General features: G+C 41.7%; 1 protein-coding gene across 9 annotated transcripts in view; it reads left to right on the plus strand.

Annotated features, from left to right (window-relative positions):
* Positions 1-19330, plus strand: part of DYNC1I1 (dynein cytoplasmic 1 intermediate chain 1) — a 316422-nt gene that overhangs the window by 94234 nt on the left and 202858 nt on the right. The gene's annotated exons all lie outside the window — the stretch shown is intronic.

The following is a 19330-nucleotide window of genomic DNA, read 5'->3' on the forward strand; positions in this document are numbered from 1 at the left end:
CTTGCTACATCAATATAGTGCACATTGATGCTGACAGCGGTTCATGCTTAATCCGTTGATTACACCTTTGCACATGGAGGGAGTTATCTGTCACAATTTGGACTACACAAGCACTTGCATCTTTGTCATCAATGGTTGCATCCGTTGTTGGCAGTCAAAACAGACTGTGCTAGTGTCAAGGCTACACATCATGAAGCACTGCGGTCTTTGGCCCATACTTCCTCAGTGCTTTCAACCTATTGGATTGTCTCAAAATTAGGCTATAAATTTGAAGGCATTTTCTGGATTGCTGTGAGTACACCATATATTCTCTGTTAAACCCAGCCCTGGGTTTGTGGTCTGCCAATGTGTCTGCCACCATGTCTGATTACTACAGAGGGATTGAGTTCTGTGCCAGAAATGGCAGTTGAGTTTTATGTGCATTGTCCATTTCTGATATTATTGTCTCTATAGCATCCTGCTGAATCAGGGATCTGCTGATGATTTTTCAGGGCAGCTAGTCTCTGCTCACTGAGCATATATAAACATGAGGCGCTACTCTTCCTTCTTTTATTTTACTCTCCGTGATGGCGATGCACTTTTACTCATATTGCCATCCGTCTCAGAAGCAATATGATATTTAGTGCTGTCTCGCAAGAACCACCGCCCGCTCCCAGTTCCATTGAAGGCTGGCTAACAATGGGGCAGAATCCAGATTGGATCATTTAGATGACTGAGGGAGCAGTTCCTGCACTGTTAATGCCTCACCCACAAATAGGTGTTCTGTTACAACTAGTCATTTTTTGATGATGTTGCTAACACTACTGCAAGCATGGGTGGCCAGTGACCTGGCTGTTGGGGGAGGCTAGCCCCCGGCCCCTCCCCTTGTGCCCGAGGCCCCACCTCTCCCAGTCTGCCCTCCCTCCCATGCAGGAGCCCACAGCATCCCCACTGCAGCCACCAGCCCAGTGCCAGATGGCTGGGCAGCATGGCTAGAACGCCCTCAGCCCCGGTACTCCAAGAGGCCAGCCCCAGAGCACCGGGCAGTGCAGCTCCAGTGCCCCCAGCCCTGGAGTGCTGGGTGGCATGGGCCGAGAGCCAGGCAGTGCGGTCCCAGCCCCAGCCATTCCGAGTCCCTGCGGAAGGCAGGCCAGCCAGGCCAAGCCCCAGTCAGCCTGGGCCAGGGCAGAGCACCAGGAACTGCAGGAGCGGTCCTGGGGGCAGGGCGTGGGCTGGGCCACGTGCAGCCTCCCCCAGCCAACAATACCCACTGCCCATGACTGCCAGAATAACAAGCAAGTACAGACAGACAGCAATCTTGCAGGTATTCTGACCACTAAATGCTGAAGAACTTACCAAAGGAAGAACTTGCCATCAAAGCAGAGTCCCATGGCATGAATTTTGCTTCAGGGGGTGGGATATGTTCCAATTTGAGATTGCAGTGCTAAATATATGACTACCTTCCTCTTGAGACTTTAGTGAGGCTATGGGATCATGTACTTGTAAAATATATTAATACTCACTGAGAACATTTGAGACAGATTATCTTGTCAAGGCACTTGACTGCTACTGTGTCCAGGTCTGGTGTCCATAATTCAAGAAGTACACCTCTACCTCGATATAATGCTACTCGATATAACACGAATTCAGATATAACGGTAAAGCGGTGCTCCGGGGAGGCAGGGCTGCACACTCCGGTGGATCAAAGCAAGTTCAATATAACACGGTTTCACCTATAACGTGGTAAGATTTTTTTGGCTCCTGAGGACAGCGTTATATCGAGGTAGAGGTGTATGTTGATAAATTGGAGCGGGTTCAGAAAAGAGCCATGAGCCTGATTAAAGGATTGGAAAACATGCCTTATAGTGATAGACTGAAGGAGTTCAATCTGTTTAGTTTAACAAAAGGAAGGTTAGGAGTGACTTAATCCCACTCTATAAATACTTACAATAGGGAAAATAAATTTGATAAGCGGGCTCGTCAGTCTTGTAGATGAAGATAAAATTAGATCTAATGGCAAGACAAATTCACACTAGAAATAAGGTGAACATTTTTAACAATGAGGGTAATTAACATTGGAACAGTTTACCAAGGGGTTGTGGTAGAGTGTGTATCACCGGAATTTTTAAAATCAAGATTACATGGTTTTTTCTAGAAGACATGCTCTAATTCAATCAGGAATTAGTTCAAGAAAGTCCTGTGGCCTTTGTTCTTCAGGAGGACAGACTAGATAATCTTAAAGGTTCCTTCTGGCCTTGTAATCTATGAATCCCAAAGAGCTAGGGCAGCTAGGCATCTTTGCTAGCTTGCAGTTCTCACACAGATCTCTGTTAAGAGCTGTGACCTGAGAACATTAACACACTAGATGCTAAAAATCTTCTGTGTTCTCAAAAGCCTGTTAGTGACGAGTTCTGGACATACTTGCATATCAGTTAGGTAATTAGTGAGTAACTGGCCTTTTTGTCTGCTGGCTTGCCTTAGATAAGTAGCTAGCATTCCAGCAAGTGTTGCTTTACACTCACCAATTAATGGACTTCCATTTGCATTTTGTCATTGTGTCCCTTTTCTCCATGTGTCCCTTTTACCTGTGTAGTCCAAGCATGAGTAGTAACACTAAAGGGTCCATTGGCAGGAGGGACCTGATGCTCTAATGTAGTGAGTGAATTAGTCTGACATGGCAGCTGGTCTGTCTGGAACACACTTTGTTCAGCCTTGTAGTGTTATTCTGCAAGCGCCGTTATCCTTGGACTAAGATAATGGCTAAAAAAATGCTATGGTGTCATTATGCTTATTAGGAGGGTATTTTGGGGCAGGGCTACAGGGTGGTGTGGAACTATGGAACCATAACTATCTGTTCAGCTGGTTTGTATGAGTTTTTGTGGGTGATCTTCAGGGTCATGTTGAAATATGCCAAGGCATTTTCACTGGTGATGAAAGTACGGTTTTGAAGAAGCCTGACTTGCCTTGCAGAATATGATAGGAGGCAGTGAGTCTGAGCTGATGGTAGACGCATAATGGTGCTAGAAATGACTGACATGGAGTCTTTTGAGGGCTTTCAGCTGGATAGAAGATCCAAATTAGATTTTTCGTGATGTATTGGCATTCATGTTAGAGAGTAAATCTAGACAGGCAGAGGCACACTATACCTTGCTTTCTGAAGGTATTAGCATTTCTCTTTGTGCTGGGCAAGCACTGGACTGGGAATATGTTGGTCCTCAATATCAGGCTCCTTCAAACCAATTCATTAGAGCTCTGCTAATGCATGCAGAGGGCTTCATTAATTGCCAGGCCATCTACAGGGAGTGAATTACAGTCAAAGCAGGTTTTTATCAGCATGCCTATTTCCCAAATTGCTTTGGATCAATCAGCTGTACTTCTGTGCCTGTTCCGCCGCCTGCACTCCTTGAGGCAGCACAGAAGAGCTGAAAATTGTATCACAGCATGAACCGGCAGGTGGCGTGGGATGAACCGTGTGTCATAATGGGTGAGTTGTTCTGTCTATGGGGTATTCAACCAGGACTCTCTACGTGTCAGACTTGAAGGAGCCTATAATGAGCTTCCTCAGAATGGTGTATGTTTTGGTTATGCATTCAACATAATGGGTGTGACCATGTGGGTTGATGACAAGGGTGTGTGTGTGTGTGTGTGTGTGTGTGTGTGAGAGAGAGAGAGAGAGAGAAAGACAGAGAGAGAGACGTGGTCTATTGGAGAGAAAGTGACATTTGGCAACCTAGGAGTGCAACTGAGGAGATGCATCCTGCCAAAACAGGAGTCATTGTTAGTGTCTAGCTAGTATCATGCAGTCACAATTAGAATCTGATTTTTGCTGACTAGTTTTTTGGTGAATGCCATGGAATATGGGATGAGGCAGGGAGTTGTGGCAGGGAGCCTGAGTGCAGTTAATGTGGTGAGCAACAACCACCTCACCCTCTGCAGGGGGTTAAGTCAGCACCGAGCCCCTTCGACAGTAATCATGTGCTCCTGACCCCTGGAGGCGATGTTGGATACTCCCTACTTCCATACCTTCTCACACATGTGGGATGCTAGCAATCAGAGTGGAATATGCATGAATCTTGGCTCTTGAAGGAACATGTTCACCACACAGTGACCCTGAGAAAGTCCTAATACTTGTCATAATTAGGGACAGAGCATTTTCATACCAGCTCACGTGCAACAATGAATACTGAAAATTATCTGTGCTGAGTGGACACACTTGGGTGGCTTTGTACCTGACAATGTGGCGCTCTTGTGGCATGGATAGTCAATGATAAATTCCCATGGACTTTACTTGGGAGCTCTGTACTACTAGCAGGAAGAGAGTGTGTTCCCGTTGATTTATTGCATGCCCAGGGCCCCACTGGCTGCTGACATGAGATGCCCAGACAGATCATAAGTGATCCACTTTTTCCAAAGATCTAGAATGCCTGTATGTTGTCAGCTAACATCAGGTGTCCATGTGCAAGTTCACCTCTCTGGGGGGTTATTTGTGATTGTGCTGCTTGCCTGGGTAGAACTTGTGCATGAGCACTGAAATCCCTTTGGACTGTGTTTGGGGTTTCCCATCTGACATGGGGCACCTGCAAGGTTGGTGCCACGTTCTCTACTCCTCAGTAAATGGTGAAAGGCTCAGCTGCCTTGGATATACAAAGATAAACTGCTATCTTTCTTCCTGATACCACTTCTCCTATAGTCTGTTCTAGCTCCTTACTCCTCACATATTTTGCTGCCCATACTGCTGAGTGCCTCGTAACTCCTTTGGTCAGAATGAAGACAATAGTATCAGGAAATATTGAGGTTATGGCTACCTTTGTAGTGCTCTAGCTATCTGTCACCATCTATGAATGGCTATTTCCTGCTTTAATCTGGTATTCCATAATAGCACTGAAATCTGGGTGAATTATTTCCCACTGTCTAATCTGTAGGTCCTTAGTGTTTTCTGTGGCTACTGATCCTCCTAGTATGGTGTCTAAATAGATGAAGGCCTTGCACTGGATTTTTTAACAGAAATTCCTACTTAAGAAAATCTACAGTGCTGTGCCAAAGGAAGCAGGAGTTTTTACATATCTTGAAACAAATCTGAACCCAATGAGGTCAATTAGACTACTCTGGTGTGTAAAATTTGCTTGCATAAATATAAAAGTCTGCAGGGTCAGGTCTTATTCAGTGCAGTATAAAGAAGAGTTGGGTTCTTAGAAAAGATTTGCTTATAGTGAGGAATTTTATCAACTAGCTGTCCTTATGTTTCAATACTATTGTAATTTTTTGTGCATTTTAGTCCGCTATAAAAGCTGGGTTGGCTCATGTGCCCTTTGGTTGCTGTTTTTTTGTTCTTAAATTTTTTCAAGAAGTGAGTTGCAGAGTATAGTACATGGAGCATTTTTGGGTACAGAATTGCAGTGGTAATCCTAAAACTATGGCTGTCAATTAATCGCAGTTAACTCAAGCAATTAATTCAAAAAAATTAATCGTGATTAATTACAGTTTTAATCGCACTGTTAAACAATAGAATACCAATTGAAATTTATTAAATATGTTGGATGTTTTTCTACATTTTCATATATTATTGTATTCTGTGTTGTAATTGAAATCAAAGTGTATATTATTTTTTATTACAAATATTTGCAGTGTAAAAATTATAAACAAAAGAAATAATATTTTTCAGTTCACCTCATACAAGTACCATAATGCAATCTTTTTGTCATGAAAGTGCAATGTACAAATGTAGATTTTTTTGTTTGTTTCATAACTGCACTCAAAAACAAAACAATGTAAAACTTCAGAGCCTACAAATCCACTCAGTCCTACTTCTTGTTCAGCCAGTTGCTAAGACAAACAAGTTTGTTTACATTTTCAGGAGATAATGCTGCCCTCTTCTTATTTACAAAGTCACCAGAAAGTGAGAACAGACATCTGCATGGCACTTCTGTAGCTGGCATTGCAAGATATTTATGGGTCAGATATGCTAAACATTCGTATGCCCCTTCATGCTTCAGCCACCATTCCAGAGGACATGCTTCCATGCTGATGACGCTCATTAAAAAAATAATGCATTAAATTAAATTTGTGACTGAACTCCTTGGGGGAGAATTGTATGTCCCCTGCTCTGTTTTACCCGCATGCTGCCATATATTTCATGTTATAGCTGTCTCGGATGATGACCCAGCACATGTTGTTCATTTTAAGAACACTTGCACTGCAGATTTGACAAAACACAAAGAAGGTATCAATATGAGATTTCTAAAGATAGCTACAGCACTGGACCGAAGGTTTAAGAAGCTGAAGTGCCTTCCAAAATCTGAGCAGGACAAGGTGTGGAGCATACTTTCAGAAGTCTTAGAACAACAGTCCAATGCAGAAACTGCAGAACCCGAACCACCAAAAAAGAAAATCAACCTTCTGCTGGTGGCATCTGACTCAGATAATTAAAATGAATATGTGTCGGTCTGCACTGCTTTGGATTGTTATTGAGCAGAACCTGTCATCAACATGGACGCGTGTTCCCTGGAATGGTGGTTGACGCATGAAGGGACGCATTAATCTTTAGCGCATCTGGCATGTAAATATCTTGCAATGCCAGCTACAAAAGTGCCATGAGAATGCCTGTAATCACTTTCAGGTGACATTGTAAACAAGAAGCGGGCAGCATTATCTTCTGCAAATGTAAACAAACTTGTTTGTCTCAGCGATTGGCTGAACAAGCGGTAGGACTGAGTGGACTTGCAGGCTCTAAAATTTTACATTGTTTTATTTTTGAATACAGTTTTTTGCACATAATTCTACATTTGTAAGTTCAATTTTCATGATAAAGAGAGTGCACTTCAGTACTTGAATTAGGTGAATTGAAAAATAATTTTTTTTTGTTTTTTACAGTGCAAATACTTGTAATAAAAATAAATATAAAGTGAGCACTGTACACTTTGTATTCTGTGTTGTAATTGAAATCAATATATTTTAAAATGTAGAAAACATCCAAAAATATTTAAATAAGTGGTATTCTATTACTGTTTAATAGTGTGATTAATCACGATTAATTTTTTTAATCGCTTGACAGCCCTACCTAGAACTATAGAAATGTAGGGCTGGAATTGACCTTGAGGTATCATCATTCTAGTCCATCTCGCTGCACTGAGGAAGGACCAAATATACCTGCACCATTTCTGGTAGGTGTTTATCTAACCTGTTTTAAAAAATCTCCCAATAATGGGGATTCCGCTATCTCCCTGGATAGTCTATCCCAGTTCTTAAGTATCCTTAGAGTTGGAAAGTTTTTGCTAACAGCTAACTGAAATCTCAATTGCTGCAAATTAAGCTGATTACTTTTTGTCCTATCTTCAGTGGACATAGAGAACAACTAATCACCATCCTCTTTAACTAAAGACTATTATTGGGTCTCCCTTAAGCCTCCTTTTCTAAAAACTAAACATGCCCATTTTTTTAACCTTTCCTCAGAGGTCAGGTTTTCTAAATCTTTTATTATTTTTGTTACTCTCTTCTGGATTCTCTCCAGTTTGTCCACATCTTTCCTAAAGTGTGGCACTCAAAACAGGACACACTACTCCAGTTGAGGCCTCATTAGTGTCAAATAGAGTTGGACAATTGCCTCCAGTGTCTTACATACGACACTGCTGTTAAAATACCCCATATATTAACTTTTTTTGCAACTGCATCACCTGCTCTCTTTTGATGCTGTATGGTTCCTCTCTGAGTTACTGGACTTGAATTTGGGGTAGGGGGGACCACAGCTATTTGCATCTAGGGTTGCCAGGTGTCCAGTTTTCAATCTGGTCAGTGGCGCAGCAGGGCTAAGGCAGGCTTCCTACCTGCCCTGGCTCCGCATGGCTCCCGGAAGCAGTGGCATGTCCCCCCTCTGGCTTCTATGGATAGGGACAGCCAGGGGCCTCCACATGTTGCCCCTGCCCCAAGCGCCGACTCTGCAGCTCCCATTGGCCAGGAACCATGGCCAATGGAAGCTTCAGGGTTAGCGCCTGCGGATGGGGCAGTGTGCAGAGCTGCCTGGCTATGCCTCCACGTAGGAGTTGGAGGGGAGACATGCTGCTGCTTCCAGGAGATGCTTGAGGTAAGCACTGCCCGGAGCCTGCACCCCGAATCCCTCGGTCCCAGCCTAGAGCACCCTCCTACACTCCAAAGCCCTCATTCCCAGCCCCACCCGAGAGTCTGTACACCTAGCTGGAGCCCTCCCACCCACTCCCCTGCACCCCACCCCCTGCCCCAGCCTGGAGCCCCCTCCCGTACTCCGAACCCCTCATCTCCATCCCTGAGCCCCCTCCTGCATCTCCAATCCCTCATCCCTGGCCCTACACCAGAGCCTGCAACCCCAGCCAGAGCCCTCACCCCCCCGCACTCCAACTGTCTGCCTCAGCCCAGAGCCCCCTCCCACACCATGTACCCCTCATTTCTGGCCCCTCCCTGGAACCCACACCCCGAGTCCAGAGCCTGTACCCCCTCCCACACCCCCAACCCACTGCCTCAGCCCAGAGCCCCCTCCCATATTCCAAAACCCTTGTATCCATTCCCCCAGCCCAGAGCCCCCTCTTGCACCCAAACCCCTCATCCCTGGCCCCACCCCAGAGCCCATATCCCCAGAATAGCCCTCATCGCCTCCTGCATCCCAACCCACTACCTCAGTCCGGAGCCCCCTCCTACACCCTGAACTCCTCATTTCTGGCCCCACTCCAGAGCCCGCACCCCCAGCCAGAGCTCTCACCCCCTCTTGCACCCCAACCCTCTGAGCCAGCCCAGTGAAAATGAGTGAGTGAGCGACAGAGGGGGATGGAGTGAGCAGGAGGTGGGGCCTCGGGGAAGGGGCAGGGCCTCGGATCAGGGGGCGGCGCAAGGGAGTTCAGTTTTGGGCAGGTAGAAAGTTGGCAACCCTATTTGCATCTTTTAGTTACAATAGCACATTACTGACTGATTGTTTGTATAATTTTCTGCCCATTGTAACATTGGCAGAGCAGTTACTGTGACCTCCAGATTGTGTTTTATGGAATATGGTAGTTGTTTTCACTTTAGATTGGCTCTTCTTACAGATCTAGGCCCATGGGAATTGTTTTCTAACACAAAGGTCCAAACTTTTTCCCTTGTGCCCCTCTGAATTGTCACATAGCCCTGGTCCCTTGAACCATTAAAGGCCCCCCCCCCCCCCACACCTCCCCATTGTGATTTTCACGATCCGTTTGTCTCAAACTGATTCAATCAGTAGCTGCTATGATTCCATTTTCCTTCTAAAATTGTTTTGCTTTTGAATACAGTGCCTCCACCCTCAGGTTAACCTCTTGCTGCGGTGATGGCATGGGTGGGACAGATGCATATCTTGAGCACTCAGCTGCCTGATGGGTTATAGAGTATAGCTGAAAGAAGACACATTTTGGATGCTTTTGTAATAACTCTTTTATAGCTTTTATTTTTAATTCCTCTGATCACCAGTTATGTCAGAAAAGGGTGTCAAATGATGGCAGATGTTCTTAGCACCTAATAATTATAATAAGTAAGTTTTTCTTTTCTGATCTCTCCCTTTCCCAGTGTCTGTAGTCTTCTCATCCACCAAGCCCCTGTGCTGTGTTCTTTTCATGCACTTGAAACCACTGTAGCTTGCACTCTTGGTGACTCAGCTTTTATTTGCAATCAGGTGTTGACACCACCATGTTGCGCGATGGACATTTGACAAAGTTACCATACTTAGTGACAGACATTGGAAGGGGTTATGTCATTCAGTCATTCAATTTTTTGAAAAATTACCATGGACCTCAGAATTTTTACCACAGACATTTGTGTCTGTGTATAGACACATTGCTGACCCCTGTTTGCAATACTTTATTTTTAGTCAGTTCCTTATCTAGTAGAGTAGAAGAGCACAATTTGACTAGTTAAACTGAGTACTAGGATGTCACACTCCTTTCTGAGGTCTGTTTCACTGGGGCTAGATGTGAGTCAATAAGAAAAGGAAGAGGGCAGATCCCAATCTGTTTTAGTAATATAAGTACTAGGAGAATGTTTATTTTGGTAAACGGATGTGATTCAGGGCAGTGTATGTCCTCTCTCATCTCTCCTCTTTGGATACAGCAAAGGTCTTTCAGAAGAAAGTAATAAAGCAAAATTTCTAATCTACTAAAGCCACTACAATTCAGTAGGGCTCAGTTGCCCTATCATTAAGTTAATATATTTGACAGGTTCTGCACAGTGATGTTGTTGTGCTATTGCTCAGGTTTCAAGTTGCCAGCATTTAATTGTATTACTGGTTGCACAAATGATAGGGTCTTCTTAAAGTGTTAGTATAAAAAGCAGACGTGGTGTTATTGCCTGTAATAGTTTTCACTGACAGCAGATTTTTCTTGATTGTGTACAAAGTTTTTTTTTTTTTTTTTTTAAATCACTTTTAAAGAGCTGCTTTAGTTACCAACTTGCACACAGTTCAGTTTGCTGAGCCAATAAGGAATACATTTAAAATGATATCCAGATCATAGTGAAAACTCAGGATCCATTGGAAGGAAAATAAATAGGTCATAAGAACTCGGGCAAGGGTTCCAGAAAATTAATCTCTCCTTCCACCTAAGTCATTAAAAGAAACTTCCACTTATCTGTATTATCACTCTGAAATTTGAATGTCAGAAATCAAATTGCACACTCCTCGGGAGGGATAACCATTCATTACATTTAGGATCTAAATGACAGAAGAGAAATGCATTATGCAGGCTCGGTTAGACATTCACAGTACAGTAGGTGCCGGAGGTGAAAGATTTTATTCTAATAAAGAAATTGTTAATTACTTTTGTCTACTGGAAAATGTGATGAGGACAGTCTGAAGAATTGGTGAGAGTGCAGTTGTATGCATATATGGTAGAAACAGCATATAAGTTTCTTATTCTATGAGATGGGCATCATCTGATAGAGACGTACAGTCTCTCCCTATAAAACAATCCAATGTCAGATGCTAAAATACCCTATACAACGTTTCTGAAAGTGTGTGAAAGCAGTGGGAATTTCCAGCTGTAGATCACAACTGGGGCAGCTGAGATTAGAAATAGGTGAAATTTTGTAATATAGCACTAGGGAAATGTATAAACTAGCTACCATACTCAGTTGCAGCTCCTAGAATGTACAAGATAAGGAAGATTACCATTGAATGACAAGAGAGTACCACACATCATTTATTACATTTCCTCCCATAGTTACCATGATGTCGTCATCAGAACCTCTTGGCATGTGGGTCTAATCTTCTAGTTCAGTTCATTGTAATGGGATGGATTGTGCTTTAAGGTGCTGTCATGAGTTGTGCAGAGGGAGCTGCACTACAGCTAGTACCACAGGAAGGATTCTGGCTTACTCAGCTGACTTTCTCTGGGAACTCTGGGGTACCGTGATACAGCAGGACCTTTGCTGCCCTTTAAATGGAAACATCATGAAATGTCTGACGTACTTCCTGTGTCCAGCTTGGCCATATGACAATGGAGCCTTAGACTCACCTTCATCCCATTCAGCTAGGACTAATGCTGACACTAGCCTCACATAGTGTCTGAGCTGCCTCGTCACATTATGGCTAGATCCTCTACAGGCACATAAGAGGACTGGAGTGAGGGAGGTCTCTTGCAATCTTTTTCCTCCTTTAGTGCCTGCCCAGGGACAGACACAATCTGATCCTCCATATTCAAAGCACGTACATACATTAGATGTTTATAAAGCCCTAAAGTTCCAAAGATTCTCTATGCCAACATTCTGCTATCCTATAAATATAAGAAGACACCTTAGGGACAATATGAGGCAGTTGCTTTTAAGTCTCTGTACATCTGACCTAGAAAGTGAGGAATATTTTTCAGTGCCTGCCAGTTATAAAGTCAGAATGGTCTATACTAATTAGAATCAATTGCAAGCCTTTAGTGTGTGAGCTTGTGGAAGTCCTCATGCAGTTCAGTCCTCTGGATCTTTGATTATTTTTCTCATTAGCAAGTTTCTTCATGCTATAAATTGGAGGAGACGGGGAGGTTGCCATTCCCAAAGGAAGGCTTTATAAAATGTCTTAGAAACATGAGCTCTAGCTGCATTCAGTAAGCCCATCTACACTTATTACACTGCTAAACTAAAGTTTAGCAAGAAAAACAGATATTTTTTCTGAGTAACATATTAGTTATATTAGACTTGTGGTTATCTCTAACTATTCACATTGATTTAGGGGTAATTCTGTCTTACTTCCAGACTCTCTCTAGTCTTCTGAAAGAGAAAAAGCTTCCTTGCTCAATAGCCTTCACAAATAATTTGGGTGATTAGCATGCCTGGAGTCAACTTGCCTAAACTCAAAGTCCTATCTAGAAGGAATCCTCAGCTAGGATTTTTAGTGGTATATTTTAGAACAACATTGGGAATATTGGTTCATGATCAGACACCTCTTTTTCTAGATTTAACAGTGTCAGAAGGATGACTGGAGGATTAAAATATCAATTCTAGTTTGCAAGTGTCTAAGAAAATGTATATTTGAGTCTAGTATTTGGGTATTAGAGATGTAGAACTTTGTATGTTTTGGCTTTGCTAAAGATCTGCAATAGATGTTAGTAGACACAGATTAAAAAGCTGACTAAAAGTTAGCATCATTTGTATTAAAGCAATTTATAGTGGATAAAGACTTCCCAAGTAAGACACCTGAGACCAAGATGAAAGATGCTTGTAACATTTTGTGCCAGGTTTGTGGCTTTATTCCTAGTTGTGATTGCAGAAATCATGCATGAAGGCCATGAATGCATGGATCACCATAGTCAGGTCTGCATCTGAAAGGATGAGTGTACTCTTCTGGATAGTTGTAGGTGAAAATGGGTGGTTTTGTCACCATAGTTATTTGGGCATCTGCAAGCACTGAAGGTTATAAGCCTAAAACTAATCATTCAAAGGAAGGGCTGTGAAAAGCTCCCATCTTGGCTTCAGACCTAAAATTTCCAATTATTTTTTCAAAACAAGTTAAATTAGCAGCTACACAACAAAGATAATAAAAGAATTATATTATTAATTGTGAAACCACAGCAATAAATCACTTTAGTCTTAAAGTAAATCCATTCACTTGTTTAACGGGGCAAGCCAGGTTTTAGCAGAATGGAAAGCTGTCCTCACACAAAATTTCACTCTAGTTTAATTAAATCGTGCCAACATCACATACTTAGTTAAACTGGTGCAACCTCTGCATGTAGACAAGTCCTTCTTTTCTGAAGCACAAGGAAAACAAGAACCCTCAATGTTAATTTCATGTTTAGTATGGTAAAATCTCACTCTCCATTTTGGTCTAGATCCTACTTATCTTATTCACACAAATAGTCCCTTTAGTACAATGTCTATAATGCCATGTCTGTTTGTAGATTCTGAGGATGACCAAAAGGAACGTTATTTTTAAGGCAAGAGATTACAGAATGGTGATTTTGAAGAAAGCCACTGATTCTCAAGAGCAGCCATCAAGCCACACAGCCTTGTAGCCCACCGTTCTGTAAATTGCTGAAATTCCTCTGTTTCTGAAGTCTTCTTCTTCAGTTCAATAATGTCTGATGACGATGAAGGCACCAACCTGCATGTTATCTGTTTGATTCCCCTGAAGGGCTGTAGTGTTCTTTTCCTTCTGTGGCTCCTGATGGCTGGCAAAAGGCCAATGATGCAGTTTTTTTATGGGACCTTATCCAAAGCCCATTAAAGTTAATGAAAAGAATCCCATTAATTCAATGTGCTTTAAATCTGGCCCCTGCAATTCCTTTACAATCAGGGAGACAAGGACATATTAGCTTTCTGAGATATTTTGGCATAGACATGAAAAGTACAGTGGCTAAAATATTCTAAGCTTTCTTTTCTCACCCAGCTTATTCTTGGGGTTTAAACATAAAAATAAGATTGAAGAGTTGATACATATCTGAAGGGAAAGTGTTCAAGCGACATTACAGATTCCTGTGCGACAGGAGCAAACAAACCAATGGCTTCTTTACAGACCGGTATAATGTAATCCTGTCTCCTTCATGCACATGCTTTTTATTAATCCAGTTTCAAAATGACAGTCTACAGTTTGTGACACTTACAGTAAGTCTTTGTAGATTTGTGGGCTCAGCAAAAGCTTCTAACTGTTTGACCTTCCGTGCTAGCAGATACAGCATGCTGTTGACAGTAACCCTGCTGATAAATTAACATAAATGTCAAGACCAGAATTTTGGGTAGCAATAGGATATAAATTAGATCAACGTTAGAATGATAACTTGTGTGGTATAATTAAACAGATTGGGCCAATTTAATTGCTGACTTACATTAATAGGACTCCATGGGACATAAGTCAGCAAGGAATTTAGCCCACTATATCTACCTTCTTTCTTTAAACCATATTTAAAATGGTTTAGTTCTAGTCTGAATTCAAAATGGGCTTCAAAGCCAATTTAAATGTAGCCCCACAGTTTATCTATGATTTTACCAGAATGCAGAAATATATAAATCTCCATCTTCTTTGTAAATAGTCCCTTTTTAAAAACATATATATATATTTTTAGCACACACACTCTCTTTTGTTCAGAGCCATTACTATTGCTAAAGGCTCCAGGCTGCCAAGAGATAGTGCTTCTCTCACAGGGAGGTCCCTTCACTCTTTTTATTGGTTGAGATTGGAAGTCAGGGCGTCCATCTGTTTGGAAGTGTAATTATAATCCAAAGTGCATGACTGTGCTCCAACACCCTTTTCCCTTAGATAAGACTGGCAAAGTGCAATTGGTCTCCAAAAAAGAGCGCATATGGTGTGAAGGTGATGATTTAAAGGCAGAGCAGCCATTGAGGCAAACTGTACTTTTCCATTTCTGAAGAACAGCTTTTGCTCTTCTGTTCCTTCATAGATTAGCTGTTTTGAATAGACATTAACTTTTTAAATTGTGAAAGTAAATAAAAAAGATCATTGCCAAAAAAACACAAAGTTATAAAAATACCAAAATGATAGTAAACCGCAGTTAACAGAATGAACTGGAATAAAAAAAATATGTATCAAACATCTGGAATACCATTTCTCAATAACACCTTTCTATTATAGTGTTGAGCAATAAGAAATTTAAAATAGAAGTTTTAGCGAAATTATGGCATGTACAAAAAACAAAGCTATTTTTACACCTCCAGAACTCCATCAAAGAAGATTTCTGTAGCTAAATCAACAATTGGCTCAACTATACATTCATCTTTTTCATTATGATCTGGAGAGCTTTCAAATCTAAATAAGAGTTAAAACCACATAGTAAATGGTATTATTGAATGTGCAATAAGTCAAAGGAGAAGAAGATAGGTAGCAATGGTTACCTTCATAATGAAAAAGTACATTCAATCACGTACTTTAAAAGTAGTCTGTGTTCCTGGTGTCTTTTAAAATACATTTCACAGTAAGCTTATTCTTACATAAATTATTTTTTTAAATAGATTATTTTGATGTCATCTGTTTTTCAATGTATTCCTTTAATTTGCAGATACACCATAATTTAAAGTACTTATTGGTCTGAGCCTTGTGGAAATTTTGACCCAGATCTGAACTTTGTGATATGGGACCAGCTCTGCATCACAGCAGAAGCAAAAACTGGTGTTCCATGCAATGTTTTTCTTATTGATCGATCTCTTTTCCTGCTCCATTCACAATGAAAAACAATAACTACGGGCTCTCCAAGTATTGCAACAAGTAGCTGTCATGGCAAATTCAGTCTTTGTTGGCTCTTAAGAAAGGCCAACAGGGAGCTCAGAGGGGGAGCATGAGATATGTATGCCCATGATCCCAATAGCACTGGATTTGGAATGCATGGGCCTCCAGAGACAGGAGGGAAGAGGTGCCTCACAGGTCTGGGCGGGGCATTTTGCACTGCCACCAGCTGTTGGGACAAGAGAAATGAGGATAACCACTTTTCCTTTGATTTTTAAGGCCACTTTCTGCTCTAGAGGGCCAAGGTGCCTCAGTGCTTAGTCTGTCACATATGCTGCCCTCCTCCATATCCTGTCTCTTGTGTTTGAATTTAGCAAATTGCCATGTGAAGCATTATGGGATATGCCTCAGATCTATGGAAAAACTCATTGCAGCCTTACCTATGGAGTCATGACCAGCTCCTCCATAATATAGTTAGGATTAGGTGGTAATAATATTTCCACCCTTGAGAGACCATTTTAGGACAGGACATATTACTTTTGCTGGGAGTGTCATTAATGAAATATATGAATATTGCAGTTCAGCTGTTCCTTTTGGAGTCACTGCACTGTCAGTAGTTTTTCCATTTACTAGGAAAGCAAAGCAGCTCTTGATGACAAGAAATGACAGACCAGAGTGTGTGCTTTCCTCCTGTCCTGCTCCAAGGCCCAATTTGCAATGCTGTGGTGTGATTGTCTGCCCTACCAGAGGCCCCTTTGGAAGGCTAGCTTTTCTGAAAGCACAGATTTTCAGGCTAGTGACCTGGGAGAAGAAGAGAAGCTGTGCAGAATAAACATTCTGCAATATCAGCAATTGAAGTAACAACTTGGTTTCAGCTTCAGGGAGGGACAGCTGCAATAATGCTTCCACCATGTTGCACAAAGGATTAAGTGTTGGATGATATTTGAATCTGATTGTGTCCGTGATATTTGGTGCTTATACATTTCATTTTTATCCTGTGGATTTAAACTTTAGTAGGATCTTTAATATCACTGACTTTGGAGATTTTCCTCTTATACTATTGTCAAAGCCTGATCCAAAGCTCATTGAAGTCAGTTGAGAGATTGCCACTGAATTCAGTGGGCTTTGGACCAGACCTTCAGTGTTTAAATACTGTATTTTCTTTGGTGGAGCTTTCTAAAATATTTCAAATTTGGACCTGGGAATATCTGGGAAAGCAAATAGTTCATCACCAGAGTAATAAAAAAGTATAACAAAGAAACCTACATAAAAACCAGTAAGATTATATGATTGGAATAAGAGTTTCTGGAGATGTGGTTCAATAGTACATGGTAGCACTATGGGGTCCATCTTTTCTTTTGTAGTAGCAATACAAAATTGAGTATTCCTTTGCTCAGACATCTCTCACGTCCCATCGTGACTTGTGCAATTGTTTCTACTAGTCTTACTAAATCCCTGCTCTGAATTAGGGAGTGACAAATGCCAGGGCCCGATTACTAGTAATGTCAAGAAGCAGAAAAATATCATATACAACTAGACCACACTGACCATCTGATCCTGTTCTCTTCTTCCCTGTAGTCTTTTTGCAGGTGGGAGAGAATGGAGACTAGTTGAAGGATCAGTTATGACTTTTTTTCTACTAACTGGTGAAGGAATGTCAGCATCTAAGGGTATGTCTATACTGCAATGAAAAACCCATAGATGGCCCATGCTAGTTGACTTGGCTCATGGGGTTTGGGCTAAGGGCTGTTTAACTGCCGTGAAGATGTTCAGGCTGAAGCCTGGGCTCTAGGACCCTGTGAGGTGAGAAGCTCCCACAGCTTTGGCTGCAGACTAAGCCTGACAGTCTTCACTGCAGTTAAATAGCCCCTGAGCCCGAGCCAGCTGGCACGGGCAAGACAAGGGTGTCTAATTTCAATGTAGACGTACCCTAAATGCGCAGTCCTGAATTTCAGTCATGACAGATAGACATGATACCTGTAGAGTAGTAATTGAGTTCATATTATTAGGTAAATGCAGAATATTAACGTGTGGAATTCTGTTGGAAGAGTTTGAAAATGATTCAATTTAGTTAGGCAAAACCCAACTTGTACCCACACTTGTACCTTTCCTATTAAGTTGCAGCCATGATCTAAAAAGCCTCATTCCTTACATGCAGCTTCTTGTTCAAGGAAAGCTGAAGAACAATTCATATTTGATAACGGCTACACTGTTTTTTAGCCTACAAACAACCAAGGGCAGCAATTGCTCAGCAAACATGTCACAGGAAGATTGATAGCGGGGCTATTGTTTGTCACTGTGTGGGAGACTTATGTAATGAACTTCTTTGAAACAATGTAGTGCAGTCTGACTAAAATAACGTCTGCACTTTCTGAATGATGGGAATGGCCTGATCTGGCTCAGTTCTGAGCAGCTCTCTTGAACTGAACTCATTGAGCCCTCATTTGTGGAGTTTCCTGTAAATTCCTCGCTTTGTGTGCGTGTTTGATTCACCCACAGAAGAAACAAGCTGTTCATGGCTCAAAACCAATGGATCTCAGGAGACCGATGGAAGCAAGGGCATCTGCAAGGAAGCCCCATATTTCCATTCCAGCTTTCACTTCACCCACTCTACGCCATCTCTCAGACAGTGGGTTCTGGCAATCTATTTTTGTAGATTTTAAGGCCAGAAGTAACAATTAGATCATCTAGTCAGATCTCCTGTATAACACAGGACATAGAACTTCATCTGGTTACTCTCGTACTGAGCCCAATAACTTTTACCCCTGGAATGTTCACTTGCAGGGGTGTTTCATACACCAGGCTAAAATGGGTAAGTTACTGCTTAACTTCCCAATTGTTTGTGCTGAAGTGGGATGATGGCATCAAGTGACCACTCCTTGGCCACACGCTTTCTGTATCCTCTAAGATATGCACACTGTAGAAGAGTAGAATGATTCTGAAACCAAATATTACCATACAAATAAATCAGTATTAAAATAATTCTGCAAAAAATGACCTCTCAATATATGTTGTGGGCCTTGTTCTGATTTCAATTGCACTCCACTCATCTTGGCTATTTTTAATGTAAATAAAATGAAAATATGAATTGAGACTTCATTTTTTCCCATGTAAATGTTTTTTTATGACTGAACTTGGTGAAAAGTGCCTTGAAAATGGAAATGTCATGGATATGATCCAAATTCCATTAGAATCGTTAGAAAGTTTCTCACTGGACTTCAGTGGGTTATGTCCTCAGAATAGGTCCAGTGTGGTAGAAGCAGTGTTAACTCCCTGCCTTGCTCCAACAATGCATCCTGCTGACCTGCAAACAACACTTCTAGACACAAAATTGGTCTTTGAGCCTGTAAAATCTGCACTACATCCTTCCCCTTCCCCCAATTTTTGGCATATACAAGGGTCAAGGCTAATGTTAATTTGAATTTAGAAAAGAAATCATTACTAGTCCTTTTCTTTGTGAAGAAAACCCTGAAAAAGTAAGTCAAGCCCTAGATTTAAAAGGTTGCCACTGATTTTTCATGGAGCTCTTAGGACACTCATGGTGTCCCCTACAGAGGTCCAAGAAGGCTCAGGCTTAGTGCTAATACTCATGAGAATGCTCAAAGATTCCTCCAAGTAGCAAGAAGTAGCAAGGGACAATTCTAGACCCTGGCTTATTTGGAATATTGTCCCTTGTAAAATGTTCTGTCTTTGCTTTGTCTTTGTCTATGCACAGAAATTTTT

This window comes from Chrysemys picta, chromosome 2 (assembly GCF_011386835.1).
Source record: "Chrysemys picta bellii isolate R12L10 chromosome 2, ASM1138683v2, whole genome shotgun sequence".
NCBI lineage: Eukaryota > Metazoa > Chordata > Testudines > Emydidae > Chrysemys > Chrysemys picta.